This window comes from Acromyrmex echinatior, chromosome 19, assembly GCF_024713525.1.
Source record: "Acromyrmex echinatior isolate Ae372 chromosome 19, ASM2471352v2, whole genome shotgun sequence".
Classification (NCBI taxonomy): domain Eukaryota; kingdom Metazoa; phylum Arthropoda; class Insecta; order Hymenoptera; family Formicidae; genus Acromyrmex; species Acromyrmex echinatior.
In genome coordinates this window covers 4,501,019-4,520,129 of record NC_141870.1, presented here as the reverse complement: position 1 = coordinate 4,520,129, position 19,111 = coordinate 4,501,019, and the positions used below count along the sequence as shown (strand labels likewise).

General features: G+C 38.3%; 1 long non-coding RNA gene across 1 annotated transcript in view; it reads right to left on the bottom strand.

Annotated features, from left to right (window-relative positions):
- Positions 1–8,924: 8,924 nt before the first annotated feature.
- Positions 8,925–19,111, bottom strand: part of LOC105147663 (uncharacterized) — a 33,234-nt gene continuing 23,047 nt past the window's right edge. Inside the window, exons 2-3 of the long non-coding RNA XR_846329.2 lie at positions 9,827–10,016; positions 8,925–9,750 (exon numbers count right to left, since the gene is read on the bottom strand). This is a non-coding gene — a long non-coding RNA (uncharacterized LOC105147663). The remainder of the gene's footprint in view (positions 9,751–9,826; positions 10,017–19,111) is intronic.

Here is a 19,111-nt window from a genome sequence, read left to right as displayed (position 1 = left end):
ACGTTATTTCCAGGCTGACGATGCCTTTTGATCTTCCAAAGTCTAGACTTCCTTCAGTCTTCCATCCTATGCTCGGCAGTCGTGCTCACTAGGAAGTAAACGCTTCGGGACCGACTTATCGAAACTTTACGGAACTACGCCGATATCCGATTCCCCTCTGCCACCGTCATCTCTCTTTCTCTCTCACCTTTCTTTCTCTTTCCAATCTGCTCTCCGCCACGACAACGAACCCTCGTCACTATCTATTCTACAAAGACTTTTTTCCCTTCTTGAACCCCGCCGATAAATCGTATCCTGGTAGCCGTATTTTCCCAAAGCGTTCTTCTTCTTTATCGCTCTCGCCTTTTTACATTGTCGGTTTGTACTTTAATGACTTATTCTTTTATTTCTGAACCGTGTACTCTTAGTTGTATTGAGTATTCATCATATCTTAGTTGTATTGTGGTTCAGAATTCACATTACACAATAACATTAATAGATCTTTAAAGCAAAATATTTTTTCTCGCGCTGATGAATAAAAAAAAATTATTTTCGATGAATGCTCGTCATACTACAAATAAATCAACGTTATGCTTGATCTTTTGACTGACGTTTACTATACATCTATCATCCATTCAGGAATCGGGACATACCGTGTTCTTCAAATCTCATCCATATTCCTCGCCGACCTCGCAATTCCGACTGCAACTGACTCGTATAAGCCACACCGCTGTATACAAAGTGTTCCATTGAACGAGGCTAATAAAACCGGGCCTCGAAATGGAAAGAGCTGTTGAAAGAAGCCGAATCAGGTCGCGTAGATCCCGCAAGCGATCTAAATTGAAATCAGAGTTCCGCGATCGCAGACGAATGCGAACTTTGGATCACAGCCCTCGCGCAACCCTCGTTCTCCCTTCTGAGACGGCGTGTCGGCAGTCATACCCCTTTTTCTCTTTCTGCTTTCATTTTTCCTTTTCCTTCTCTTAGTCATCGACTGTCGCCACCATCGTCGTCGTCGTCGTCGTCGTCGACGTCGAGCAACCTTCTGCTCGCCATACAACCCGCCTCACTACTTACGATCGGTTCCAGTGAATTAAGCCGGGGGAAGTCAATTGGAAAAGTTTTTATTGGCTCACGTTTAGGAATTCCAAGATGCCCGTATCGTTCGATTTGTAGACGACGCCACAGTTACGCGGCTATTTCGGCGCGGATGAAATCGTGCGAGACAGGCGAGCTGACGCTTTCCCGAATCGGAGACCTTTCTCGTTCGATTTCATCGGTGGCGCGTGGTATCACCCCTCTGCGATTCCTCGTTCTTCTCCTGTATTTACGATTAGCATTTTGCCTGACTGGGGGATGTGAATCTTACAAACTTACGCGGGTCTTTCCGTTCATTCGCTCGATTGGCTATCAATTTCGCCGTACATCAAACATCCGCGAAGTAATATTGAATCGCAAAGTTCTTTCCCAGAAACTATCAGATTGTACACATGAAATCGACAGTTCGAATTAGCGACATTGCTCTCAATATAGATATAGATTTTCTCAATAATATTAAAATATATTTAATGCTGTATTTTTAACAAATATAAAACAAATATAAAAAATTACAGATTTTCTACACGTATTGTATTTACGTGAAAGTAATACAATAATTTTGAATATGGTTCAAAATTGTCGCCAGTGTAATAAGAAGTGCATATTTTAAATAAATAATTATGATGAAATGAGAAAATTTTCATTTAAATTATAAAATTGTATTATTGAATATATTTAATATTTAATTTGTTGAATTGTTTCTTTATATAGATTTATTTTTTTACGGAAATTATCCAATTTCAGTTCACTTTTTTTACAGAGATAATACATCTATTCTTAAAAAGGCTAACTTATTATTAGATTACGGAATTAGATATCGAATTTCTTCTACTTTTAGATATTTTAGTTCTTGCAGCAGTTCTAGCAGTAATCCAAATTTATCGAGGTTCTGATAGTTTCTGTCAACCACTTGACTACTGTAAAACTTTAGTTTTATTTCAATAAAATTCATTGCATAAAACCTGTCGTTTTGTATAGTTCACACGTTCGACATCAAAATTAGTATGTAACGAATCGCGCGTGCAAATAACGACCTCGTCTATATACGAAACTCGTTACGTGCGGAAAACAAATACAGCACGGTCCGCCACGCCGGATACCTCAGAAAAATGGCCAGAAAATGGTTCGCTGTTCGCACCCGGGTATTTTCCCCGGGCGTATAAAAATATGCGCTCGTCCCTCGCCAACTTCTCCCCGCACCTGTTTATTTTAACACTGCGCGCATTTATTCTCACCGAGGAATTTCAAATTTTAGTTTTCACATCGGTCGATTCGGGGACAAGAGTACACTGTCGAATGCATTTTCGATTTTTATAAAAAGAACTTTGAAAGTGAATGAGTTAATACGAACGATGCTATTTTTGCATTAAGTCGACAGAATAGCTGATGATAGTTCTCAAATTAATTATTCACAATTCCGCATTTTTTTGCTGACGAAAATAAATATATCACAAATGAGTGTCAAAAATGTCAACTCAAATACCCAGTGATTATATTATGTTTTTATTAATTAGAATAAATTTTAAAAAAATATATATACTATATCAGAAATATAAGGAATATTTGATACTTTAAAATGCAACATGTTTCGTGTATCACATTTTACTTGGTAGCATTCGTTGTTTAGTTAAAATTGATGATTTATATATCTCGAATAAGAAAAAGAATATTTTCAGTCGAAACAGATTTTGATGCTTAATAATATTCATATGCAAATTTATAAATACATTTTTTTCTATAAAAAACTGCACACCAATTTGATTTATTGAACGTGCAATTAAATTTATGATCAATGTAATTTGTGATATTATTTCTAGCTTCAGTGTTTGTGCCATTTATTGGTCTAATTTCCACTTATAATTATACATGTTTGGTCATTATAAAAATAGATTGCGATATTATAGAAGCAAAGTCTCTCGAGTTTCTCGTTTTGTTTATGTCACAACTGGTTTCTATTTTTCTTGGAAGTCACGTTCGCATCAACGATAATAAGTGAACTAACAATAAATATTCCTATTTCTTATTATTTCTAAATTTTCAGTACCTGTCACGGAGTGATAAGACTAGTGATGACTTTAGGCAATTCAGTACATGTTACTATTGGTAGTCAAGTTTTACTTCCAAAAGAGTAGATAACTTGGGACAGCATGTACTTTTGTTAAATTTAATCGTAGCACTCATCCATGAGTCATTAAAGAAAATTTAAAACTTAAACTTTCTTTAGAGATTCATGGATAGATATCATGATTAAATTCGACAAAAATACATGCTGTCCCAAATTACTTGCACTGTCCCAAATTATCTAACAATAAGTAGAGGTAACTAGAATTTTAATCGATATAATCAGAATCTACTAATTCATCTATTTTCAATCAGAAATATTTCTCGATGTTGTGCATTCTGCTTACCGCTCAACTCAGACCATAGCATATATTCGTAAGTCGTTCAAATCAGTATTCACGGCCCGTTAAATATCCAATAAAAAATCGGACCTGAAAGCTAAAACAAATCACTAAAAAAGAAGCAGCGAAGCAAAAGATATACGAGCGGCAATCGCACGAGAATCATCCGTTTCAATTCCATTAATGTCTCGCGTTTTGTACATCGGCAGTCGACTGTGCGAGTAAGCATGGTTAAATTTGGCACGCTCTATGGTATTATTAAATTATTCTGCCGTTCACGATTATACGAAATAGTTGCTATTTTGTCCCACCGGACACGAAAAATCGATTACTCGTGGCCCGTCGCTGCCGTTTTCGTCGCCAATTGCGCGCGAATCGTTCGCTCGTGCCTTGCGAGCAGGTAAATCGCGCCCCATTGTTGCTGTTGTCGCCATCGCCGTCGTCGTCGCGTTCGTCGATTTTCGCGAAAATAAATTTTGCAAAATGCTCGCGCGCGCTGCCGTTTAAACGCCGGGAATTTTGGGAATACTTTACGGCCCGTGTGCGATCCGATATTTGTGAAATACGAGCGATACGGGACTGGAGCGTAGGGGATGCTAGGGGATTAAAAAAATGCGCAAGAATGATCGTGACGGTCGACTGAGCTTGATGTGTTGCAAACATGAATGAATCGCAAACGCGAGATAATCGGTGTCTCGCAATTCGAAAGTACCACGTGCGTGTAAAAGGACGATGAAATAAATTGTCGATAATTTTGAAAATTTTTCCAACAGAAATAATCGGCCAAAGGTAACAATCAGAGCTAATTGCAAGAGAGAGCCGCGCGCCGAAACGGCTTTATATCAATATGCATTTATCGCACGAACGACAGAGCTGATTTATGCACAGAGGCAAACAGCTTCAAAAAAGGACGACCTGCGCGCGAAATGTTCGTATAAAATTGATCGGCGAGAAGCGTGCGCGCCGGGTCTGGCCGGCTGATTGTAAATTGTAAGCAATTTCGTAATTGCGTGGACAAAGCAATTAAGCCATTTGACCGACCGTGTATGAGGCGAGGCGCTCCGTGACAAATACATTGGCTGACGTTATAACCGCGCAAACAGAGAGCGATAATGCAATTTGGATAATACACGACGGCCACGCGCGTGCACCAGGTGTAACGCGGGGATGAGCGTAAACACGCGCGAACCGCGCAACAAAGTTGGATCACTTGATGAAAATCGACGGCTGCAAAAGGCCAAATGTTATTCCACCGACGTGCTCGCGTACAAGCACCCCGACCTCCGCAAAACGTAAAACTGAAAATCCACCACGACGTGACTGCAACGTTTTTCGTATAGCCGCGAGTGTGCGCTCGTATTTTTATTGCGACGTGAGCGCATTGTGCACGACCGATTTGCAACGGCGAGCGCATCTATGGCGTGCATACATATTTTTATATTTTTACCAATTTATTATGCTCCGCTTGCAGGACAGCGAGAGTAACGATATAAACATCGATGAGAACACAACGTTCCATTAATAAATTATTCGAGAACGTTACACCATTGCAAATACTCGCGCGTGAAAAACTCCATTCCGCTCTTAATCGCGCGGACGACTAATTTTATTCACCGAGCGCGAAATTTCACCCCCAAACCACCACCATCCGCCTTAAGCATTCCCGCCGTTATGGAACGCGCCATTATCTCGGGACTTCGAAGCTCGTCATTCTCGTTTCTACTAAATTCCATCGTCGAACCCGAGAAGATAGAATAAAGGGGCGAAGAAGCGAGGAACAGAGGAATAATAACGTGGTACCTAGGTGTTTCTTAATTTCATCGAATGCCGAGTTTCTCGTTCTTCGTTTTCGTAAAGCGAAGACCGCGCCGGAAGCGCGTCGCTCGTCGGGATTCCATGGCGTCGTCAAGTTACAATTTTTTTTCGTCGAATCCGGGCAATCCCAACGCGGCCGGTATAAAACTCCGCGAAATGATCCATAAAATTGAACATTTCCCCAATATAAGTACATGTATTCAGGTGCGGTCGCATTCAGCCGGATCCACGCGTGCTTTCACCGACAACGACGCGGAGATGGCGAAACGGACAACGGTAGAAAGGTGAACGGCAGAGATCTCTTCAAGTAAAAAATTGGACACCACATGTTTGGTCCGCCATATTTTTCAAGACTTGTGTTTAAAGTAGAATGAGATAGGTTATACATAAAATCACAGATCTCATTCTATCTTATGCATTTATCTCATTCTATGTTAAACAGGTCCTCAATAATATGGACCAATCAGAAGTCTAAACGGTGTCCAATCTCTTACTTGAAGATCTCTAGTATACGGGACTTTCGTGGATAAAAAGAGGGAGAAAAGCGTGCAGGAGGCGACAAGGGGGTGCTCTCGACGGAGACAACGCGCATCGAGCAGTATATACGATCCCGGGGAACAATTTTAACGCAAATGAGAAATTCTCTCTCTCGCCATACGATAAACAATCGAGATAAAGGATTTATGGTCGCACGGGAAACAGCTGCCATAAAAGTCTCGGGCTGTTTCCAATCTGTCAACTCTCGGTGCCACAAAGTCGGAGCGAGACAGAGGGCTGGGGGTCGCCTCTCGCCACCCTCTTCCCACCGCTGCTGAGGCTCGTCGTTTTCGCCTATCGCAGATATCGACGACGGCGATGGACTGTATCTGCGTACACGTATGTTACATTTACTCGCGTTGTTCGCTAGCAATCACGGTATTGGATGTTTTCCGCGCCGGGACCCGCTGTTGTTACGTCCGCAAAAAATGTTGCGCCAATCGTACACTGTTATCTTTCTCATCTTTAAGATCGTCAAATCTGTTTGATTTTTGCAACTGTACATATGCATTGGGAATAAATATTGTTTTATAAAATAATAATATAATAGAATAGAAAATATAAAATATAATATTATAATGGAATATAAAATTAATTAATATACACTATGCGTGTTCCTATAATGCATATTGTAATATGATCTTACAATCTAAAAAATATAGATGAGAATTTATTACTATGCGATGTTTGCATAATAAATGTCTATATATTGTATAATTGATATTAACTCCAACTTGATATGGATTTAACACCATGGATTTTAAGTATCTTAACCCATAACACTAAAAAAGAAAAGTATTTAATTTTAAGATATTAAATTTTTTTATTTTTGTTTCCATTTTTTAAATACTTAAAGATATTTATACTTAAAGATATTTTAGTTTTAAATTTTTTCAATAAACAAAACACTACGTGTTTGTATTTAAAATACTATGAGCGATATTCATATAATCTGTTCTTATTTTAACCATCTTAAGTAATGTCTTAAGATACTAATGCGGCTCTTTGATTGATTCATAACATCTTAAAACTATACTTAAGACGGTTTTAAATATAAGAGATCCGATGATTATCGGCCTAAATATATATATATATTTCGTTTACCAAAAAAAGTGGAGATGAGAATAAAATATTTTAATATCTGAAAAATAAAACACATCTTTTACACATTATTCATTCAAAACTGCGTGTTAAGCAACCAATTTTTTTAAATATCTACAAGTTGGAAATTTTGCTGGAGCGAATTCGCATCCAGGCATCACTTACGAGTTAAATTTATACCATAAACATGATGGCGCTGACATAAACACTAGAGATTTTAAATCCATGGTGTTAATTTATCAAAACGCATAACGAATGAGAATTATATGATATCAATATGAAGTGGATTTAACATCATGGGTTTATACCATGATGATGTGTTTATTAACTTCATGGTGATAATTATATTAACACTGTATGGTGTCGAATTCACATTCATATTTTCTAAATCTATATTTATATTTGTAAACAAATGATCTTCATTTCAGGCGAGCTAAGTTTGAACCAAAGATTGAATCAGATTTATCAAATTGTGGTTAATTGAGAAGCGTTTTACAAATGAAAGACTGATTCAAACCCAACTCAAATGGGATCTCAAGTTGAATCACGGCTATGAATACAACCCTTAGAGTGTATCTATAATATTAAAAATCCTAGTTCTAATCATTAAAAATATTTTATTTTATTATACTTCCATCGTTAATACTGAGGAAGATTGGATGTCTTAATTCGTCTCGTGTGAATTCAAGATTTCCGAATCTTACTCGTACTCGATTCGTACGCGTGACATCCTCCTTAGGAACACATCGTTCTTAATATTTAGGACGGAGCATTTACAATACCGCAATACTGGAAATTATTATATTTCCAGAGTGCAGAGTACAATAATAATTTCCAGTACTAAGGTATTGTATAAACGCTCCGCCCAAAATATTAAGGACGACATCTTGCACTTTCGAGGAGGATGTCACATGCATACGGGCGGAATCAAGCACGGGTAAGATTCGGAACTCTGTCGAATTCCCACGGGACGAATTAAGGCATGCGGCCTTCCCGCATGTATTAACGGCGGAACTATGGTGTGCGCGTTAATGGACGTTTAAATTATGCATTCGCGCCTCGCGCTCTCCCGGCCCGCGTCAGCCGTCTAATTAGTTATTTATACATTCCAAGCGGGCGTGAGTTAGTGTCAATGATTAAGAAGGTACCGAGCGAAAAGCGGAAGTTTCGCGCCGAGTATTTAACTTTAGGCGAGAGTGAATTGTACCGGGGGAACGAATGACGTAACGCGAAGGGATACGAACGAGGAACGAGGAAGAAATCAGGAGTGCGCAAGCAGCGGAAGAAACAGAAGTCTCGTAGCAATGTTGTACATGGAATATCCAGCGGGGGATAGTTTTTCGCGTTTATGCGAATTTAAAGGATCCTCCCTTAAGACTAGCCTCTCGCGAGAATTGAAGACAGTAGAGGCAGAGTCTGAAAATTTCAACTCTGTTTCCTGTCGCCGACTCGAGACTTTATAATGTTGGTTTAATTGTATCTCGCTGACAGATTGTTGGATAATTAGTACTTGTCGTTCGGTGGCGAGAGACTCCTTAAAATGTGATTATCGCGCTTGCGTGACATCAGGGATGAAGAGTCGCTTCGATTTGTTGTTCGTAATTGAGTTGCGGTGGACGAGATGTACCTCTCGTGCACCGCACAGCATGGTAAATGCAAAAAATCGAAGGTATATAAAGTACTTTATGCATCAATGCCCATCTAGAGAAGCGAAATTGAAATTGCGCGAATATAAGTGCTCTATGATGCGTGCTGTACCTTTAGTTTTCCACGTTACGAAAGTTCGATGAACTAAAATTACACATTATGGCGCATTACTTCTTTTCGCTGTAAATGGTGACATTATGAGATTGATGGAGAGGAACAATCGTGGATAGTACTTTATAGCTAAGGTTAAAGTTCGTAGTTCTACGATAATTTTCATCTTCTTATAATTCTAAAATTATTTCCATTTTATCTTTATTTATGCAGAATGTCCTTTATGTAAAAAAATCAGACAAATATTTTGCAAGCAGTAATCTGTCTCAGATTTAACGAAAAATAATGTATATGAACATCAAGTTTTTATAACAAGAAAGAGTTATAAATATTCCAGTATTTTTTAATTAAGGTAACCTAAGATGATTTATATTTTATCCTTATTCATATAGAATACATTTTATGATAAAAAAAAACTCACAAATATTTTACAAGCAATGATCTATCTCAGATTTAACGAAAAATAATATATATGAGCAACAGGTTTTACGCAATGAAAAATTATAAATATTCCAATATTTTTGGATTAAAGTCAAAATTTTTGCATACTACATATTTAATTTTTAAACCACAATTTTCCTATGGATCTATATACATGCTGATGAATCTTTCACTTATGAGGTTATGCAGATGAAGCGTCCCATCTATCGCAATGATTTCATTTCGCCGTCACGGGGAAAAAAATATGAAAAGAAAATAGATGCACGTATCACGTGTGTAACCGCAGTTTCGCCGAGAAATCATGAACCATAAACAGGAGTCATCATTAAAAGGCAAGGTAGCGAGAGGGATTCGAAGGAAAATAGAAAAGCGCGAGACCCTTTTGGGGGTACCTATTTGACATGCCTCTCTCGTCTACTCACCCCCGTCAACCCCGTCTTATTTTTTCCTATCCCTATTTTTCTTCCTCGACTACTTCTCGTCCCACCGTCAGTGCTTCCCTCCGCCTCGCTGTGCTCCTCATCTAGTGCTCCATCTCGTTTTTCTCGTCGGATTCCGCAAAGTGCGGTGTTCCGTCCTCGTAGCGGTCCTTCCGCCCTTCCGTATCCGGTCTAAGGGGCTGAAACCGACAAAATTAAGAAACCGCGTCACGCAGCAGCACCCATTACCGTGAGGTAAACATACGACTCACGTACACGTGCGGAATATCACGCAGACGATTAAAAAAAAAAAGTAGCAATCATTGGTTGCCTCATGAAGGAGCAATGGCTTTAATCCCTTAGTCGAATTCTCTCGTTAATCGTGCCTCCTTTTTCCACGTTCTTTAAAGGTTGCGGCGTCATGTCTTGATCGGATTCCCAAGCAACCGATAGCTTTTGTAGTTTTCTTTCAATAAAAAGAAGAAGAAAAAATGATAACAATGAAAAGAAAAGCGAAAGAAATTATAGAGCGTAAACATATTTTATAATGTGTATTTAAAAAATATACATATATGTGTAATATGCATATGTCTAATTTTAATCGTAAGTTTGAATGATAATCATATAATACTAAATATATTTTCCCTTTTACTAATAATATTATATTGCTAGTCATTCGACATAAATAATTACAAGGTTAAAGTGTGAAAAAGTAAATTAATATCCGGTTGCACTAAAATAAATTACTTTAATCTCAATTCGTTTTATTCTTCATTTTGTTCCAATTTTTAATACATATAGGCTATAAGTCTGAAAATCCGTAAATCAAAGTACATATAAGTAAAGGGATGCATGTACATATATTGTATGGTATACAATACTTTATATTACTGTTTACATTATTTTGTTACTTTATTGAAATATGATAAATTAATTATGACGCTATACGTTCTTTTATTTCGAATTAACGCGTATTATGATATAATATTTAAATTTTCGCTTAGAAATATGTCTCAAATTATATTGTAGCATTTAGTCTCTTGTATTAATGCATAACTTATTTTTTCGAGTATTTCATTTAGCAATATTAATTAAGGATATTGTCTGATTAGAGAATATTGATCACTTCTATTCAAATATTGTTGTATACTTCGCATAAACATAAAGCCAAACGATATGTATGGTATGTGTACTCTATAATCTGAAATCTGAATAATGGATATGCACTAGTAATCTGATAATAATTAATTAATTAAGAGTAAGCGAAGCTTATATTCCAGTAGCGTAAAATATGAGCTTTGATATACATAGAGACGAGAGATATGTGCGTCTATATTTGTGAACCAAATATAGTGTCATCTCAGATAACTTGTTTCATGCAATTCTCTTATTACAATAAACTATATTTTTAATATTATAATAAATCATATTTTTAATTAAAGAATATTCCAAAAATTAATAAAAAGTTTATGGCACTTAACTAATTAATTTCAGCACATAAACATGATAGTTATATTGCTCCGTTATGATGCAATAATATGTCTTGTAGGTCAGACTTCATTTCTTTACGAACAAGAACAAGTAGAACATTGCTTTTTGAAATGAAGTTCTCAGAAAGTTAAAATTCGTACTATATATATAAATACTTATTTAATTCCTACGCGCTTTCATTGCGAGCTGATCGTTAAATTCTTGTCATGGAACTTTGTAATTACTTGGGAAAACTTCTTGCTCGAACCGTGCAGATCCTCCTCTCTTCCACTTTACGCCATTTTTAAAGGTTTTCATTTTCATGACTATATTACTAGTTTCTATAGAAATATATATTTTTTAATAATGTTATCTTATATTTTTTTAAATACAAGTACAATATTTTTACATAGCTTACTCACGTGATTATAGTTACCCATTGTTTTATTAAAACATAAATGATTTCAACTACTTAATCCTGTTTCATTATTATTATTAATTATTATTATATTTCTTTTAATTCTGAACTGCCACTTAAATATTACGCTTCCTGCATCTTTATTGCCGAAAATGTCACCGCTCTTGAGCAAAAGATTAACTGTCGTTCGTATCTCCGTAGTACGTACTGGTCCTGTCGTGCCTCTCTTCTGTCTCTTTCCCTCCTCTCTATCCTTCTCTCGTCCTCTCGCTCTTTGTGTCATCAAATCTCAGAACGGTTGCATTAGTTTCACAAACATTTGCCGACTGCGCCTCCCCAAGAGGGAGAAGAACGATGGAAGGAGGGGACAGAGACACGGGAAAGTGCAATATTGAATTCCCGCAAGGCCCGCGGGGTCACCGTCCTCCTGACAAATCTACGTTGCCGGGATCAGAGAGGTCCATGTCGTCTATATAAATTTAATAACACGAAATGACGTGACCTCCGGGAGACCTCGACCTCTTGCTCGGCACCCACCAAGAACGCATCAATACTGCAAAACGTTTGCATCCACACCCTCGTCCACGTGTCATTCGCGACGCTTCCGCGCACCGAAAATGCCGCTCGTAAAACTGATTTAAGGTGTATGATTTAAGATATATGATGGTCGGAGGAGAAGAAAAAATTGGCTCTCCGGTCGCGGTGCGGTGTGTTTAATGGAAATGGAGGCTCTCGGGAAAGTATCTGAACGTACCGGATATACGCAGTATATATATGGGCTTCCGCATTGTTAGAGAGGGAGAAGTTAATAAATGTTGTACGCTTCGCCGGCCTTTTTGCCAATGAGTACAATGAGCAAATGCGGTGCTGTGCGTTTAAAAAACGAGACTCTCTCTCTCTCTCTCTCCCTCTCTCGATGCATTCGGGTATAGTGATAAAAATCTGCCGCCTGATATAGTTTCGTGCTTCGCCGACCCGGTGTGCTTTTAGAGTGTTTCTCTTTTTTTGTTAAAAGTTCGCGTGCTCACAGGACCCGGCGAAATAGCACTTTCGAGCATGTATACTATGTGTCGCGCGTTAAAGCTTTAGACCAGCAAAATGACCGCACCCTGGTCCCTTTCTCTGTCTCTCTTTTTCTCTCCTTTAGTCTCTTTTAATAATTTGAAGCGTTATCAGTCGGTAATAATAGCGCGCAAAATAAGAAGCCAGCTCTGATTTCTTACTTGAATTCCGCGATCGCGCGTTTCTTCCTTTTGAAATCGATTTTCTATAATAAATACCTCCACTCGACCCGGGTTGGTACTCGAGATCGTCCACGGTACGATGTAATTTCTCACCGCGTCCAGCCGCTATGGATTATTTTATGCAAATGCGGAATTGAAAGTGGTGCTCGGCGCGCCGTCCCTCCGTGCCTTTCCGTTGGTCCGGCCTTTATTAATTCTTCAGATAACGCGACCGAGCGGAAGAGAGAGGAAATTGATGAGTGGATAGTAATCTAATTTGCTGTAGAATGTCTGGCGGCGCGATTATGCGCGGCGTCTTTTTAATAAATTTACATAGAAACAAGTAATATAAGACGAATCCGCGCAGACTTTAATCATAATAATCACGGCAATGGCGATGTAACTCACAGTCTGTAGAAAATGTTGTTCCAAAAGCACCAGATGCTTCTTGTTGTACAATGATCAATTGAAAATTAATTTTTTTCTTAGCAAAATTTTGCGAAAAGTCATTGTCTCTTTCGTCGAAAATTTTTAATTTTATATACGATACATCATCCATCGCGTCCCTCTGGACCCATTATATTTATGATCCCGCCGAGATACACACTGCCATATGCGCACCGCCGCACCATATTGAATTTGAGAGTGCGCGCCGTCGGATTGGATTCCGAAGTTCTAAAAGGGCGGCGTGGAAAAAGGGCGCAATGCAAATTTTATTTTCCTTCGCGATTTGCATACGCGTGAGCGACGATAAAATTTCATCCGTTTACATAATAGCGTGTCGTGCGGCCGCGTAAATATTGGAGCGGCCCGTGACTTATCCTCGAGATTGTTATTTTTCTTTGGTACCTACGATGATCGCCGATCTAATGTTAATTAAAATATCGAAAGTGGTAAAAATATTCTACTTAATCTTTAGAGAACTAGCTGGGAGACTACTTTTGAAATCTTACATCTTTTTTCGAGTAACATTATAATTTATTATATTCTTTGCTCTGACAGAAATATTATATTATTTCAGACACCACTGTGGCTCCTTGTTCTATAAAAATTAACTTGAAAGATTAAAAATGCTGTAATTTAAGTTATTATCAGAGCCACTAAACTGGAAATTAGGAAAATTAGGGAAACGTCAGAGAATTTTCTGGAAAATTAAAATTTTTGGTTTTAAAGGAGTTCAATATGCATAAGTACATCACCCATCTTCCAAGTTTTGGAATATTATTGATTAAATGCAAGCATCAGAAATATTAACAATAATTTCCATTGTTATATCAAATTACTCTCTCAACAAAATATTTAAGACAAAAAATTCCAAAATATTATTACAAGCATAAGAAAAAAATCATAAAATTTGGTTCGGAAATCAGGAAAAAATTATAGAGTTTACTCGCTTGCTTGTAACAACTCATAAAAAAAAATGAACGTTAGTCTATTTCACTGCTTTCTTACGCAGGAAAAAAATGTTTGATTGAATTAACTAGAATTCTGATGAAAAATAAACGATCCAAAATTGTAATAAAATCTATAAAATTTATGGTTAAATTTATTAAAATTTTAGTTGAAATAACCAACATTTAGTAAATTTAATTAGAAATCTAATAGATTTAATCAAAATTCTGGATTGTTCATTTTCCACTGGAATTCCAGTTAATTCAACCAAACATTTTTTCCGTGTATCTACGGAAATAAAATTGAAAATTGTCTTTAATTTATTGTATTATTTTTTTTCGCTTTTCCTCAACAGTATCACCTTATGAACAAATCTCGCTCTTAAATTTTTTTGTATTCTTACTTTCCGACAGTAACATTGCCGTCTGCATGGAACAATAGGCGCGTGGTGACTTCACGCACGTGCGGACGAACTCCCCGAGCGTCCCTTCCAGAACCAGAACGAAGCAATGTAAGCGCGCAACGAGTCGACTGCTGCAGGAGAGCGTCAGGGGGATGCGAAGGGAAAAAATAAGAAGAGGCGACGGGGGTGGCACGTTGTGTCCTCTTGAAACACGAGAACAAGCGGGTGTAACGCGCGATAACACCGCACGTACAATGTGCCGGGTGATGCCACGCCGACGTGGCGTCTAGGGAGATTGCCGGGCCAATAATGCATTTCTCGCCCGGAAAAATCCAACAAAGAGTACGTTCGGCCCAGAGATTTAGTCATTTAAAATGCATAGAGTTCATAACTTATTCCCGGCCGACTGCCGCGCCGACCTACCCTCTCCTCTACCCTCTCGTCGCGCGTCGTTCTACCCTCATCGACAACGTGTTTTCATGTGCTCGTGATTCTCGCGTTTTCTTCGTCACCGCGCCGTCTCTTCCACCCGATCCGGCATCCGCGCGAAAACGTTGAAAATAAAATCGCGATGGAAAAATTCTGGGATACTCTTACGGCGGGTGTGAGGTTTTGTACCGGTGAGATTTGTGCCGCGCAAATTCTCGTTAGCGGTACATCGGCTTTCCATTTCGACCGCGAATTCTGAAAATAACAGCGGTTGAACGTATCTCGCAGCATCGGGACATGGCGACTCGAATTTCGCGAGGCGAGTCACGCAGTAGGGTTGCCCGGCATATTCCTTTTGTCTCGCTCTTTTTCCCCCGTCCCCCTCCCCCCCCTCCCTTTGCGCAAACCCGAGGTCGCGTTGGTGTTTAACGACCGTGTTACAACCGGTAAGGTAGTCACGACGAATGCAAAACCTCGGGCAGTAACGAGGGAAACGCGAGAAACTATAAAAACCAGTTAAAACGCCGAGGTGAGCGAAACTCGACGCGGAAACGCCAGTAAATTATTGCACTCCGCCGAGATTTTATATTTCTGTTACTCTCCCGCTTCGCGCCCCTCACATAATGGTTTAATTGGACTTGCACACACGTGTCTAACAATTAACTGCGTACGTGGAATGGGACGGAAGCTGCACGTTGCGCTCGCGCTCCCTCGAGGCCGCGGCCGCGGCCGCCACCACGCAACTAAATGTCACCATAAAGTCGAATTATTTTCAGATTAAGCCACTGCAAAAATATATTTTTCCCCAGCGGAATAGCTGAATGGTCTACTGTTGGAGCGCTTTTCGTTCCGCTGCGGTTTCCCCGGTCAATGCGCGTTGTGTATCGTGTGCAGCCTCGCACTCGAAACGGCACTTAGCGTTTCGCTAGCTTCCGAAATCGATTTTGGATGCTTTATCTACCTACGACATCGCAAGCACGTGTGATTTCAACCATACGAAATTTTTGTAACATTGAGCTATCGTATTTTTCCGTCAATAAATATTGAAACATATATGAATGTTTGTTTACGGTATAACCGTGCCAGTATTTCGACACTGTTGATAATGTCACCACAATGATACAGTAATGCGATAAATAGACTCATTCAATTATAAATCTCTTTGTTAAAAATTTGAAATTATTTAATTTTTTTTATGTTACATGGATTATTCTTGTTAACTTTTCACCGGCAATGTTAAACTTTAAAGGCATTTCAATTTTGTCATTGTAAATTCTGATAGATTTTATGTCTGTAAAAAATAAATAAAATACAATTCAGCTTCTATGATATAATAAAACTCGTTATTAAAACTTTCACAAATATGTAAGAATTTTTCAAGATTTTTATAAGTCTGGAATGCAATATCTGCTACTAAAGTTTGAAGACTGCGATTGTGGACAAAAGGATAAAAATGTCATATTGCTGACAGAAGGTTAATATTCATTCTTTTTTATATGAGTTATGACATTTTGGTTTCTTGAAATTAATTAGTACTTTTTAATTAATATGAATTAAATGTAGTTGAAAGGACGGTTTTGCTGAAATTTTTAAAAATTTAGCTAGATACAAATCTGAAAATAAATTTCGTTGATCTAGCAAAATAATTATGTAGGACGCTCAAGCTGGTTACTTGAATGTCACAACTTTTTGCAGCATTGCTCATCATGCTTGAGTTTTCTACACAATTATTTTAATGAGTCAACAAAATTATTTTCAGATCTATATCTCCTTAAATTTTTAGATGCTCCAGCAAAATCGTGCTTTATGTGGATTTTGCAACGTCAATAATTAGAGATTTTGGAATCAGCACCAGAGATTAAATTGATCTTAATATATACTTACTCGTATATTAACACACCATAACCATAATCTGATACATTGTATCGTAGGATATAACATGAAAGTGGCCAAGCACAGTCATCCCATTCTTCAGAGAAATAGCTATAGATTATAATTGGCCAATTTCATAACATCGATGTTGTAACTTTGGCGAAACTTAGCAAACTGTAATACATTTTTATTTCATTCACATTTCCAATGATTATCGATTAACGTTACATTATTTAGTTACAAAAATACTAAATTTCTGTAGAGTAATTATTTAAATAGAATCTTAATGCAATATTCAAGGCTACGTACACAGAAGCATAAAAAGCAAGTTTCTCCAAACGACGCTAAATTAAAATTTTTCTCTCGTGTGCGCGACCAGAGAAATTACGTATTTTATAATTCTACATGGCTTCGCATATGTCCAACACAAGTATTTTCGTTGTAATTCATTGTAATTTTTATTTCTTATAATTTCTTATATTCGTGCAGTTATTAAATAAAATAGTAACATTATAACCAATTATTTTTATTCAATATAACAATTAATAATTTATAATACGTACGTGAAATTATTATGAATTCTTATCATCAAGAAGCAATCTGCATTCCAACAAAAGCAGCGTAGTGTTCGTTAGAGAAATTATTATTTTCCATGGTCGTCTATTTGCGTATACGAAATAAATTTTTTGCTCGAAAGTTTTGCGCCACAAATTTGAAAGCCACGAAATTTTCATTAAGACGAAGTCCATGATTACGACGCGAATCATTCCTCGGGGACTTGATCCTCGAGGGATTGCTACCCCGTTATTCTATTCCTGCTCCGGCCGTTTCTATCCTTGTTCTTCGCGATACAACCTGAGCGAGAACTCGTAAGCTCCCAGGCACTGTGCGATAGCGGACACGGAGTTACCTAACGACGAGCAGAGTCGTGTCGACGGTAAAGCTCGAAGCAAACGTGGACGCTATGGCTTGCACCCATAAACTCGAGGAGCGTAAAGGGCATAAGCTAACGTAAGCATGATGCGAATGCAACTGTACCTACAACAGCTGTGCTGCTGCAAGAGTATACAACGCTAGCAAATGAACGACTGACAAGAGAAACAATGACTTCATTCCCTTCACCTACGCACAGTTCCGGGACAGTTCTGGGAGGATTTCAGCGTCCATAACTTTAAATAGGAAGCTATTGGACCGTTCGTTCGAGAAAGAAGGTGGACGAGATGGAAGAGAAGCGAGAGGGGAAGAAAGTAGAACGTGAAAGAAACTACGAGCTGCGCTACCGAACGCTACACACTTCAAAATGAGTTTCTTCCACAGCAATACAGTTGGTATTACCAGTACCTACTGTTCGAATCCGCAGATTAAGGAACTTTCAGAATGGTAAGCAGTGTAACCTCAGCGAGTGAAGATGCTTGTGTGAATTATGGCAGATTTGCCAGTTGTAATCGCCAGCTCTTCGGTCTCATTTAGCGGACAAAGTTCATTGTTCATTCAGGAGATGTCTAGTTATAGTGAAAATTTTCTCAATTATCTGTTTGATTGTATTCTTTAAGAATATCTTTCGTCTTTAGAAATATGTCTTTGTTTATACGACTCAATTTATTAAAATATAATCAACGTATTTCAGAAAGAGAAGAATATCAATTTTTTTTCTTGAAAGTAAACAAAAATATTTTCTAAAATAGCTCTGTAAAGCTTTGTTCGTTAAACAAATGAAAAAATAGTGAGAAAGCTTCACAAGCTGATATTCGTGGAATAAAATTTTCATATTCCAGCACTCTTTGGCAAAGATAACTTCTTTGAACTTGGGGTCAAGTGCCAAGGGATACGGCGCGGAACAGCTCTTAGAGTAGGAATTCTGGAGGAGTGCCCTCTAAGTGGTAATTCCGTGTTTTCGCGACAGTTACTCTCCAAGTAACGCCAACAAGAATATTCAGTAACGGGCGAGAACGAGAACTCATGTCTTACGGCATCCGGCAACATACTGTTCTACGACGGTTCCAGGAATGATTTAATAATGCGTGGGGCATTAGCTTGGGCCGAGTAACGTAAGCAGGGATAATCCTTTTAACCAGTTGTCTGGCAACCCCTTTAACCCCGGAACCCCGGTGACAACTAATTCTGCCAGATATTGCGGGGTGCCGGCGTCGTAAGCGGAGAACCGTCGTACTTGAAGTACCCTCGCATAAACGTACACGTATAAATCGAGCGAACGTCATATCCGTGTACATACAGCAAACACGAGGCGACGATCCTCTCTCTCCTCCCGGAAGAAGCGGTTTGATGCAAGATTTTCGAGGTTATTGCTGAGGATAAGGGGGAATGGCATGAGAGCGTAATTCCGGACTCTTTTG